Below are 13,974 nucleotides of genomic sequence, written 5' to 3' on the forward strand. Positions count from 1 at the left end.
ACCCGTTTTTCGACATTTTCGGTAATTTGACAGCAATTGCATATACCCCTTAATTTTGACAGGGAAGGTGGGCCCCACTCAGGTCTGGGCCCCATAGCAGCTGCACTACTTGCACCTATGGTAGCTACGCTCTTGGCATCAGCTCTGGCCCAGATCAGTCTGTTCTCATCACACTGTAGGAGTAAGTCCTGGGCTGCGCACAGACTGCACATACTGGTCAAATCCATTCACTGGTGAGTAAACTGCTAACGGATTTGCAGCTGTCTACTGACTGATGGATTTTTTGCAGCTTGGCGTACACATGCGATCGCACACTTGCACGGCAAATATACACTCCCCTTGGGCAGTGACTATCAGAACGCAGCATGACAAATTTAGCAGCCCAGAGATCAGATTTGAATCACCCCTTTTGTCAACATGTTGGTATGTAATGACAGTTGGTATGAACTCTGACCTTCCCACCAGTGTCAATGATGTCAATGTTGTCGATGATGATGAGTTCCGGAATAACACATATCTACAGTCTCCAAACACATATCACCTCATGATGAGAACAAATACATTTCTGAAAATCATCCGACAACATCACAATATTATTCACAAGCCAAAAACAGCATATAGGAAAAGAAAAAGGCACCCCTAAATGCAATGGTAGAGGTGAAAATGATAAAAGATACTTCTAAGTATAATCTATATGATAAAATAAAGTGCTGACAACAATTATGTATTCATGTTGCTGTGAGAATTGGACCTAATATGCATGGCATGCGCCTATTGGGGAATCTTAAAAATAAAGAAATACCACCCACTCAGAGGACAGGACAGGATGGAAAAGGAGTGAATATTAAAAGGGATAATAAATGTGCATGCATCCACTACTAGTCAGGGGGGGTATCTGGGGAGTGGCGGCTTGTTCACGTGATCAGGCCTAAGCACCTCGTCAGTTTGTGTCTGATCACTTCAGTTTGATTTAGTGCAATTAGGGGGTAATTCAGACCTGATCGTAGCAGCAAAATTGTTAACAGTTGGGCAAGACCATGGGGGTAATTCCGAGTTGATCGCAGCAGCAAATTTGTTAGCAGTTGGGCAAAACCATTTGCACTGCAGGTGTGGCAGATATAACATTTGCAGAGACAGTTAGATTTGGGTGGGGTGTGTTCAAACTGAAATCTAAATTGCAGTGTAAAAATAAAGCAGCCAGTATTTACCCTGCAGAGAAACAAAATAACCCACCCAAATCTAACTCTCTCTGCACATGTTATATCTGCCTCCCCTGCAGTGCACATGGTTTTACCCAACTGCTAACAAAGTTCCTGCTGCGATCAACTCGGAATCACCCCCCATGTGCACCGCAGAGGGGGCAGATATAACATGTGCAGAGAGAGTAGATTTTGGTGGGGTGTGTTCAAACTGAACTCTAAATTGCAGTGTAAAAATAAAGCAGGCAGTATTTACTCTGCACAGAAACAAAATAACCCACCCAGTGTCCACTGGAAAGGGGAGAGTCCCAGCTTTTGAAATATATCCTCAAAAAAACTCTAAATCAGACAGAACCCGAGATATCTGACTGGGAAGAACAATTAACGGGCTTGGATGGGGACCACTGCTTTGAAGTTGGATATCTCTGGATCCCCAGGGCCAATTTTTAAAATAATTTAGTACCCCTGGAAAAAGGGGGCCCTCAGCTATCAGTCTAGGGCCTTTATAATCCTGGGGCCTTTGGGAAACTGCCCATTGAGCTCATACGAATAGACGGCCCTGGCCATCAACACTCTTAAAGCACCAAGACTCTTCTGATCACACATGCTTAACCATACTTGCCTACTCTCCTGGAATGGCCAGGAGGCTCCCGAGAATCGGGTGGCACTCCCATTCCCCCAGAAGAGTGGGCATGTCTCCTGGCCACACCGCCCCCCACCCTCCCCCGCAAACCCCAGCAGAAGCTCACAACTTCCAGCAGCCGGGGGGGGGGGGGGGGGGGGGGGACTGGGTGATTACGTGATTTGCAGTGAATTGCGGCATTTTGGTCCCACCACCTGCCTCACAATGCCTGTCTCGGCATTGTGTAGCGGGGGTGGGTCCATGATGATACAATATTGTGGATATTCCCCCTGCCCCACCCCTACCCAGCATCATCCCCTATGTCCACGCCCCCAGTATGCTGAACAAGACCCCCCGCCATGCTGAGCTGGCTGCCTTATCCCGGAGGGGGCAGTCACGATATCTGGCTATGTATTATTAATCGCTACCTGGGAATCTCTTTCCTTGTCTGCTGGCTTTGATCTCTGAAGAGACACCTGGTATGTAGCACTGCACCACATATGTTTTGGTCCCCAGCATGAACACAAAGACCCTTAACTGTGACCCTGGTTTCGAACTTGGAAGACACCTATTTAGGGACTTTAGGGAAGTAGATAGTTATTTAACAGAGGTTATTTTAAACAAAAGATGCCTAGGCCAATAAGGTGGTGTTATACAGTGTTTAGAGTAAAAACTAACTTTAGTGAATGTTAAATTTGTCAATTGATTTTTATAGTAATGCCGCATAGTATCAAACTATCATTAATAAAAAATTATTAATGATCGAAAAGGAAACAGTTAATCCATTGTGGGATTAAATTAAGGAATGAATTGTATGGTATAACATTACCTATTCTACTTAATGCACGTGATAGAGTTTGATTTAAGCTTCACTGAGCCTGATTTTTGTACTTGTATTTGTTGTATTCCATTTGCAGTAGCACACAGTCAGAGACTGTGACTTCACTCTAATAGCATGCGGAACCTCAGCTTATTTTATGTGTGTGTCATGGTGCTATTAGATGATGTGATAACCCTAACCCTTAAAAAATAAAATCAAAAAGATATGGCTCTGTATGATTAAAGAGGAACTGTCTGACTATAATAAAGGAAAGTTGCAGCTGTATATATCTCTGGGTATTACTGTATTGTTGTTTTACTTGCAGCTCTATCGACTACTTTCAGAGGTCAAAAATTAAATACAATTTAGGTAAACAAAATGTTTGATTATTTTGTATCTCCAATTATTTAAATACTCCATGCTTTAATTTAAGCTGCGTAAAACACTTTTGGCTGGTTATATTTATAAATATATATTTATATGTAATAGATATTCCACTTTTAGGTGTGTGCTTGATATACGCATGCCTTGGTGTGCGTTGTGATCCACAAGTCCGAATGCCGATTATGTTCAACTACCCCAGATGTGCGTATATAAGTGCGGCCGCGCACCCAAGAGTGCTACAGTATACTGTATCTTTTTATATATATATATATATGGCACTGTTGTTACAAAATAGCAAAATAGGGTGGAAAAAAAACAGAGTAGGATAAACAAATACAGAGATGAATAAACATGTAACTAGCTGACAGTGTGAGTAAATAAAATGGTTGAAATTTGTATTTCAGTGTGGCAGGGCTGTGCTGCTGTTAGTGAGACAGGGCTGTGCCGCAGTCAGTGAGGCAGGGATGTGCTGCTGTCAGTGAGACAGGGCTGTGCTGCAGTCAGTGAGGCAGGGATGTGCTGCAGTCAGTGAGGCAGGGATGTGCTGCAGTCAGTGAGGCAGGGATGTGCTGCTGTCAGTGAGACAGGACTGTGCTGCTGTCACTGAGCTGTTGATGTGCTGCTGTCAGTGAAAAGGGTATGGGACTCAGGGTTGACACCAATTATGTCGACACCCATTGGTCGACAGTGGGTATGTCGACACTAGAAATAGGTCGACATGGCCATTAGGTTGACATGAACAAGTTCAACATGAAAAAAGGTCAACGTGAGTTTTTTATGTTTTTTTGGTGTTTCCTCCGTCAAGTGACCGGGAACCCCAACTAGTGCACCGTGTCCCCTTGCATGGCGATCGAATTGTGGGCAAGGTGCCTCGCTCCGCTGCGTTCGGCACAGGTTACCATTCCCAATCGTAGTCCATGTGGATTGTAAAGTATGAAAAGTCCCCCAAAAATTTGAAAAACTCATGTCGACATTTTTTCATGTTGACTTAATGGCCGCGTCGACCTATTTCTAGTGTCGACCTACCAGTGAGACAGGGATGTGCTGCTTTCAGTGAGGCTGTGATGTGCTGCCAGCTGCCAGTGAGGTGGTGATGTGCTGCTGGCAGTGAGGCAGTGATGTGCTGCTGTCAGTGAGGCAGTGATGTGCTGCTGTATGTAAAAGGATAGATAGATAATATATAGAAAATTAGATAGATAGTGTGCACACTTGGAAGCGAAAAACTGAATTTGATACAAAGTACAAAGATCCAGCACATCAATTTAAGTGTATGAATTATTGTGGGGTTAATTCAGATCTGATCGCTGCTGTGCATTTTCGCACAGCGGGCGATCAGATCCAAACTGCGCATGCGTCTGAGACGCACTGCCCCGTCGTGATGGATGGCTGCTACAGGGACCGGCACCCTGTGACAGGATTGCGCGAAGGATCCTTTCGCACGGGCGTTTGCAAGGAAATTGACAGGAAGAGGCCGTTTGTGGGTGGCAACTGACCGTTTTCAGGGAGTGTCCGGAAAAACGCAGGTGGGACCAAGCATTTAAAGGGAGGGTGTCTGACGGTCCCGAACAGGCTGATGTGATCGCAGCGGCTGAGTAAGTCCTGGGCTGTGCAGAAACTGCACAAAATTAGTTTGTGCAGCTCTGCTACACATGCGTTCGCACACTTGCACAGCGAAAACACACTCCCCCTGTAGGCTGTCAACTATCTGATCGCAGGGCTGCAAAAATCACCCAGTGTTCAGAATTGAATTACCCTGTATCCTTATTTCATACCACTGGAGAGTTGCTCTGATGTACTGCTGTTTGTACTCCTATCTCAGCCTGGCTGTCCTGTGTGACACTAAATGGATTTTAATACAATGAACGGTAGAACTTTCTAGTTATAAACGTGCTATGATTGAAAGTGCCAGGTGACACTAACCTAAAGGGGAACCCACATTTTTCTCTGCAATTGTTATTATGATAGTTTATTATTATTTATATGGCGCCAGAAGGGTTCCTTAGTGCCTAACAAAGCACATAAACAATATAAGCATGGTGTATTTTGTTTACCTTCACAATGTTGATATTCATTATGTCAGAATGTCTACATGGTTTAATGACGACACTGGACATGTTGACATGCCCATAATATTGACTGAGTTGACATACAGCATGTCGACACGGATGTTATATCGACATTGCTGAAATGTCAATATGTCCTTTTTACTGTTATTCTGTCCCTAAAGCTAAGACTGGCGATAACCCTAATTGAAATGCAGACATTAGGATAATGCTTTCCGATGTCGGTATTTTGACTGCATACAGTACCACTGAGCTATCCATAGTATGCAGGGCATTTTAAGGCTGGTGTGTATGGGTGCACATCTATTGCTATCCTCACTGCATAGAGAATAGCAAGAAAAAGGCAGTGGCATATCACATGATGACATATAGTTGTACGGCCATGGGGGGTCAATCCGAGTTGATCACACGGGCTGCAACTTTTTGCTGCTTGTGCGATCAACTAGACGCAGCCTATGGGGGAGTGGATTTTTGCATAGCAAGGCTGTGATCGCTTGTGCAGCCCTGCTATGCAAAAAAAGTTTTGTGTAGAACAAGACCAGGGTAAGAGTTACTTACCCTGTGCGATCAATCCAGCGTTGCAGGTCCCGGAATTGACGTCAGACATCCGCCCTCCAAACGCCTCGACACACCTGTGTTTGGATCTCCACGCCCAGAAAATGGTGAGTTAACGCCCGGTTCCGCCTTCCTCCTGTCAATCATCTTGCAGTTGCCGCTGCGACCCCTTTCTTCGTTAGCGGTGGTGGCAGCAACTCGCCTGCGCAATGCGGTCACCACGTATGCGCAGTTCCGACCCGATTGCACGGCTGCGAGGAAGCACAGCGTGCGATCGTGTCGGAATGACCCCCAAGGTGTAGTACAGCCTAAGGAACTATACTGTGATATCAAAAGAAAAAATGGGAGACTGCGCTCACTGGGGGAGGGAAATGTAGGGAATTGGTGCTGCTAGACCTGGAGGTGTCCAACCTCCTACTGAATTATGAATTGGATATGGTCAGCGCACTCAGATGTGAGGATGTGTGTGAAGATTTGAAGGCTGAGAGGAGGGGGGGAGGAATATCAATTTAGTTAATGACTGTGTGTGAAATGATTAAAGAAATGAGGACTATGTTTGTACTGATTTGAGATCTGATATTTATTTGTGGGTAAAAAAGTCTCTATCAGGTGTGTCATGCAGACCACCCTTTGTACAGTATACCCTTCTAAATGGTATACCCTGATATGGATTGACCCCTGATGGGTGAATGTCAGGTGTTCCTGTTAGGGCACCTTTACCATAGGTCATATACAAAGGGTGGTCTGCATGACACACCTCATTTCTTTAATCATTTCACACACAGTCATTAACTAAATTGATATTCCTCCTTCTCCCCCCCCCCTCCCCCTCAGCCTTCAAATCTTCACAAACATCCTCACATCTGTGCGCTGACCATATCCAATTCAAGGAACCATACTGCCTTCATCCACCACTGGTGTCTTCATTATTTATGTGTTTACTGATTTTTATTATTATTTTGACAGTCAAAAGAGGAATCCTACCATGCATGGAAAGTACAGATCTTTTTGTTATCTAGAAAGTATTATTTTAAGAATGAATTCCAGCTAAATAAATGTGTGACACGTCCTACAAACTGCTGAGAGTAACAGTGTGAGTACACATTGGTGACACACAGGCCTGTTACTAGTAAATGCAGCCTGATAACCCCATATGCAGAGCCACTTGTTACATAAAGGAAGCTAATGACAGCCTTGTATATGGGAGTATCCATGCAGACAAGGTGTGACTGATGCCACAGGGTGAGGTCAGGGTGCTGCTGTCATTCCCTGTCCAGGTGCTCCTCCTTCTCTCCCGGCCATGGAGGAGGGCTGGGCCCGGCTGATGCTGACGTCAGCGGCGGCTGCTGTGCTCCGGTACTGACTGCTGGGCGGTGAGCTGGAGCGGCTGCTGGGCTGTGCAGTGCTCCGGGGGTCAGAGAGTAAGCGAGGTCCCCGTCTCCCTGTGTCCGTGTGTCCCCGGCTCTGCGGTGCTGCAGGAAGACAGTAGGGTGAGTAAGTGCTCCTGTGCACGGGTGTGGAGTATGGACCAGAGAGTGATCTTTGCTCTACCTCTGCTCCATGTAGCATTCACCCGTTGCTACTGTACTGTAGGAGTTTCATGTGTAGCTGCTGCAGAGACACAGCCTTACCTGCCGGCCTCTCTCGCCGGGCACTTGTGCTGCCACACTTTCATGTAGTTAGGAGTTTAATGTTTATTTTCTCCAGTGACCACAGCTCTCTGTCAGCCACCCTCCCCACTCAGAGTCCCATTCTCCACCCCCTTTCTGATCATGGATGAACCACTCTTCCTGGATCCTTTATTTCCCCTCTCTCTGGATTATGGGATCATGATGTAACTTTTTTTCTTCATTCATATCCCCCACTCTTAATATTCTCCTCATTGTAACTGACTTGTGGTATCTATGTTTGTCTCTGTTGGGATATATAATATATGTGATTATACCAATTGCAGAATCTATTAGTACAGAACATCGGGTGATGCCACCTGTTTTATATATTTGCAATATTTTGTTTTCAATAGAAGATGTATAAATCATTGGCTATAGAGGAATCCTAAGGTTCCTTTAGAGTACAAGGGTGACAGTTGATCTCATTCATTCCTCAGTCCTACTGTATATTCATTAACAGCACACAGAAAAATTCCCACCAGACCAGTACCACATTGCTGATTGAAAAAGTTTTCCAATAGCAGTTGGGTTGTTTAACACGTTAATGAACACATGTCTAAGCCTCGGTAATTTTGCTTTTTAGCTTCTGTTAATTTGTTAGATAATTATTACAGGTAAAATACGTTTGTGTTTTCCACTTTGTGAGTGTAGTGTACAATGTAAGATTTTGGATTCCATTGAGGATTAATGTGCCCCCCACCCCCTCGTACACTTGGCAATGTGTGCTAACAGTTTGATCTCCACTGAAAGTTTAGAAAAAAAAAAAAGAGTGATGTGCACAGTGGGGGTAATTCTGAGTTGATCGCAGCAGGAATTTTGTTAGCAGATGGGCAAAACCATGTGCACTGCAGGTGGGGCAGATATAACATGTGCAGAGAGAGTTAGATTTGGGTGGGGCGTGTTCAATCTACAATCGAAATTGCAGTGTAAAAATAAAGCAGCCAGTATTTACCCTGCACAGAAACAAAATAACCCACCCAAATCTAACTCTCTCTGCACATGTAATATCTGCCCCCCCCTGCAGTGCACATGGTTTTGCCCAACTGCTAAAAAAATTCCTGCTGCGATCAACTCAGAATTACCCCCAGTAGTCAGTAAAATACGTAATAAACATGCACATTTCTACAACTTTAGGCCAGCAAGTTGCAAGCCAATAACATCTCTCCTGGCAGAGGTATTAGCATGGGACTGCAGTAGAAATATTAGGAATACGTCTGTACATCCTTATTCTAAGAGACTTGGCTTTTTCTCTGATCCAGGTTTACAATATTTTTTAACTCTTCTCAGAGTTATTGTGCGTGGTTCAATGAGTTGCTGTAAAATGATATGCGAGTATTAATTTATGCAATCAGTAATATAAGCAGCTATAGTGGTCGAGTACAATTTTGAGCATAAAATAGCATATACTACCTGGTTTCTAGTACCATGGAAAAAATGAAAAGTTAAATTAAAAAGTCTATTGTATTGTGGTGTTCTAGCTGTGTTATGTTGGATTTAGAAACACCCCAATGAAAAAGTTTATCGATTTAAATTTAGAAAAAATAAAATAATGTAAATTGTGTCATCCTTAGGTTCAGTTATGTGGTGGTGTACAGAATTGTGCTCCTGGTTGTTCACGTGTTTTATTATGGGCAAAACCAGCGCGGGTGGCTGCCAATCACTTTGAACATAAATAATTTGATTTGGTTCTGTACCACAATCCCAAAGCACCCCTGCAAGAGCCTCATGGCACCCAAGGGTGCCTAGGCACACAGTTTGTGAACCACTGGGTTAAGACTTTATGAAAATGTTATATTTATATTCTGTTTGTGTTTCCAAATGCATGTTATTCATGTTAAACGTGAGTCCTGACGCCAGATATTTTTGATAATTGATGTTTCAGTGAACAATTTTGACTGTGTACAATGTAAAAACTATTCAAAGTGATATAAAAACTGCTTATGTTTCAATGCATTACTGAAAGCTTATCAAAGTGTATAAATGAATGACAATGTTGTTCTTGTGTAATATTGCAACTTTTGTTGCATAATTCTCGTTCTTTTTTTATTATAGTATTCTTTAATGGGATATTTAGTGGAATTAATTTTGCTTTTATGTTGCACATGTTTTTTTTTTGTTGTCTGAAATGGCTATTTTATACTAGTTTCTAGTAATTGGTTTTTCATTTTCATGTTCAGTTCTTTCAGTACTGGCATCACTGTGACCTGTTAATGTGATCAGAAGATGACTACACATCCAGGCTAACAGTGGTCAAATTGTGACTACATTTACAAAGATGACCAGTTTTGTTACTAGGAATGTGAGTTGCTCTTTGGCTAGCCACCCACAGATATTGTGTTTGGTTTTTTTTTTGCCAGATGAAAACTGGTTCTGGCCTTTGTTTCTCTATACTTTTGCTAAGGTAAAAAGCACACATACAGGTGATAGGTTTTGTACTTTATGTGCAGACTAATTATAACCAAACCCTGCAATGACTCCTCCACACTTTTGGGTCATGGTTATGCAAGAATCACAATTAGTTTAAAGATAGTACCTGTAGTCTAACCTGTTTGTTGACGCCTAAGTTTATCTCACTAAGGTCAGGTTATTATCAGTGTCGATTTACCTTACAAAAGTGTGGTAACATAGGGCCTGATGCATATGTGCGCTAACGCTGCCCCAGATGCGATTTTTGAATCGGAGGATGTGTCAAAATATCCTAATGTGACAGCCGCTGGGATTATCTAGAGGCGACAACTTGAGTCTTCGCAGCTGCCCGCAACTGCATACACATTTGTAGCATCGCCACAGATCCAAACACCACTGACTCCTCGTGTACGTCTTAAGGTCACTCAGAATGTCCGCCTCAACTGAGATGCCGGACACCTAATTCCTGCGTACAGGATCACAGTCGAAGGCTGATACATGCCCCTAAAATAGTCCCGACATGCCTCCATTTTTTCCAACACTCACTGCTACCTCCCCTAAACTTCTGCTTCCTGTCAATCTCTTGTGAGTGAATCTTCACTGTGAGCGTAATCACAAATCAATCGCTGTGCGAGCGCATTTTGGCAGTGACACATTCGCAGTTTACCAATAATCGCTCAACTGCGAAAACATCCGCCTAGCGTTCAACTATAAATCAGGCCCACAATGGATTGAATCTCCTGACAATTTTGAAGATCTCTTTACTGTCTTTTGGTAGCATTCCTGTGTTTGACTCTCAACTGTATAATTTACTCCAGATATATCTTGTACACCTCTTTAAATTATGTCATACAGTATGTTATTTATTCTCCAAAAATAACATATGCAGTAACTTTTATTCAGTTTTCCTATAATGGTAATGTAAAGCATTTCTTATTCAGTTGCAGTATACATGTTTTGGTATAAACACATTAGCTCAGCGAAGAGTCATCAAACATTTTATAGTTTAGAATAAAGTTAGGCCCTACACACTGGCCGATTGCCCGCTGAGGTGGCAGACGGCCGATCCGGCAGGGGGTGATGGGGGGAGTTAAGTTTCCTCACTTCCCCCGTCACCCGGCCCCATAGCCCTGCTTGTTAATATGGACGATAGTGTCCATATTGGCATGCATGGATAAACGAGCGTGGAGCCGCGCATCGTTCATCGTTGGCGCCTACACACTGAAAGATATGAACGATATCTCGTTCATTAATGAACAAGATCGTTCATATCTTTCAGTGTAATCTGTAAATGTGTAGGGCCCATTACTTTGAAGATCAAGATTTTGGCACTAATAATATGCTTTGTCAAATATAATTATTTGTGAAAGGATTTGGTCAGTACGGATGGTGTAATGGTTAGCATTACTGCCTCACAGTATTGAGGTCATGGGTCCGATTCCCACCATGGCCCTAACTGTGTGGAGTTTGCATATTCTCCCTGTACTAGTGTGGGTTTTCTTCTGGGTACTCCGGTTTCCTCCCACACTCCAAAAATATACTGGTACAGTAGGTTAATTGGCTCCCAACAAAAATTCTAATACACTGGTAGACAGCTGTAATATAAATTGCATTGACTAAAAATAATAAAGTACATTTGATGTTTGTAAGCAAGTAACATTTTATGTTTCAAGCTGCCATATCCTAGCGCTGTGCAGATAGTTTTCTCTTATTTATGGTTGTGATAATTGTGAATATTATTTTCTTAATTGAGCAGAAGATTTATCTCCACTATAATGATTTTATTATGGCACATTTGTTGTGTTTAATGTGCCTAGTTTCTTGCTAGTTTGCAGCGTGTTAAAGATTTTCAACTGTTTGTGTTGTCCAACATATGTACATTTCATTTAGCGTAGTGATGTACTGCTTGTCTTTCTGCACATTTCCATGTTTCCTGTTACTTGCTCATCTCCAGGATCTGAGGAATGCTCTGTTTGGTTGGTTGTCTTCCCCCCCCAGATTTCCTGCAGAGAAGTGTATGGGAATATTTTTGCGATCAAGTAAACTATGCTTTACCTGTATGCAAGGTTATAGTGATATGGCACACATAACTACAGAATTTATTTGACTTCTCTACAAGTGTTCTAATCATTGTAAAATACAATATATTTGCTGTACCAGAGAGCAAAAAAGTATTACAGGCATAGTGCAGGGGACACATTATTATCTCTAGAGCCCTCTGTGTGTGTTGTTTGTATGTTCTCCCCATGCTTGCATGCTCTGGTAAAAACATGCTGGGAGGTTTTATTGGATGTTGGCAATGACATTAACTAGTGTGTGTGTGTGGCCATGTGACAGGAATATAGATTGTAAGCTCCAGCAGAGCAAAGACTGATATGCATGGCCAAGTAGTCTATGTAAAAGCGTTGTCTAATATGTGTGCCATATACAAGTAACTATGAGGTCTATGTACTAAGCATTGGAGAGAGATAAGGTGGACAGGGTTAAAGTACCAGCCAATCAGCTCCTAACTGCCATGTTACAGGCTGCGTTTGAAAAATGACAGGAGCTGGTTAGTTGGTACTTTATCTCTCTCCAAGGCTTAATACATAGACCCCTATATAACTAGAACTGCTACTTAAGAACTGCACTACCTGACCAGATACAACGAAGAGTTTTATCAGACATTATTCTGTGGTATTTTTTAGTATTTATTGGCATTACTTTTGAATTGGCACGGAACTATTTTGATTCATTTTCTACATTGATCTGATCTGCCTGCTTATACACCGCACAGGGGAGATGTATCAAGCTTTTGAGAATGATAAAGAGAAGAAGTTGCTCAAATCAAGCAACCAGCCAGCATCTGTTATTTAGGGGTGGATTTATCAAACCACTTTCTCTAACGTCCTAGTGGATGCTGGGGACTCCGTCAGGACCATGGGGAATAGCGGCTCCGCAGGAGACAGGGCACATCTAAAGAAAGCTTTTAGGATCACATGGTGTGTACTGGCTCCTCCCCCCATGACCCTCCTCCAAGCCTCAGGTAGGTTTTTGTGCCCGTCCGAGCAGGGTGCAATCTAGGTGGCTCTCCTAAAGAGCTGCTTAGAAAAAGTTTTTTTAGGTTTTAAATCTCAGTGAGTCCTGCTGGCAACAGGCTCACTGCATCGAGGGACTTAGGGGAGAGATTTTCAACTCACCTGCGTGCAGGATGGATTGGAGTCTTAGGCTACTGGACATAGCTTCAGAGGGAGTCGGAACACAGGTCATCCTGGGGTTCGTCCCGGAGCCGCGCCGCCGACCCCCCTTACAGATGCTGAAGATCGGAGGTCCGGAAACAGGCGGCAGAAGACTCTTCAGTCTTCATGAAGGTAGCGCACAGCATGGCAGCTGTGCGCCATTGTTGCTACACACTTCTCACTGACCAGTCACGGAGGGTGCAGGGCGCTGCTGGGGGCGCCCTGGGCAGCAATATTAAATACCTTTAGTGGCAAATAATACATCACATATAGCCATTAAGGCTATATGTATGTATTTAACCCAGGCCAGATTTCTCAAAACCCGGGAGAAAAGCCCGCCGGAAAAGGGGCGGAGCTTATTCTCCTCAGCACTCAGCGCCATTTTCCTGCTCGGCTCCGCTGTGAGGAAGGCTCCCAGGACTCTCCCCTGCACTGCACTACAGAAACAGGGTAACAAAGAGAAGGGGGGCATAAATTGGCGATATTTATATATTAAAAGCGCTTATAACAAAAACAACACCTTTTAGGGTTGTTTATATACATTTATAGCGCTTTTGGTGTGTGCTGGCAAACTCTCCCTCTGTCTCCCCAAAGGGCTAAGGGGGTCCTGTCTTCGATTAGAGCATTCCCTGTGTGGCTGCTGTGTGTCGGTACGTGTGTGTCGACATGTATGAGGACGATGTTGGTGTGGAGGCAGAGCAATTGCCGGTAATGGTGATGTCACCCCCTAGGGAGTCGACACCGGAATGGATGGCTTTAGTTATGGAATTACGTGATAATGTTAGTACATTACAAAAGTCAGTAGACGAAATGAGACGGCCGGAAAACCAGTCAGTACCGGCTCAGGCGTCTCAGACACCGTCAGGGGCTGTAAAACGTCCCTTACCTCAGTCAGTCGACACGGGTACCGACACAGATGAATCTAGTGTCGACGGTGAAGAAACAAACTTATTTTCCAACAGGGCCACATGTTATATGATCACGGCAATGAAGGAGGCTTTGCAGATCTCTGATACTGCTGGTACCTCAAAAAGGGG

The 13,974-nt window shown here is 43.5% G+C and overlaps 1 protein-coding gene across 8 annotated transcripts in view; it reads left to right on the forward strand.

The window, feature by feature from the left end:
- The first annotated feature begins 7,044 nt into the window (after positions 1–7,044).
- Positions 7,045–13,974, forward strand: part of MYO6 (myosin VI) — a 449,562-nt gene continuing 442,632 nt past the window's right edge. For all 8 annotated transcript variants that reach the window (XM_063916839.1, XM_063916841.1, XM_063916842.1 and 5 more), the window contains exon 1: positions 7,045–7,133. The gene's annotated coding sequence lies outside the window, so the exon portion shown is untranslated. The remainder of the gene's footprint in view (positions 7,134–13,974) is intronic.

The sequence above is a fragment of the Pseudophryne corroboree genome, chromosome 4, assembly GCF_028390025.1.
Source record: "Pseudophryne corroboree isolate aPseCor3 chromosome 4, aPseCor3.hap2, whole genome shotgun sequence".
Taxonomy (NCBI): Eukaryota; Metazoa; Chordata; class Amphibia; order Anura; family Myobatrachidae; genus Pseudophryne; species Pseudophryne corroboree.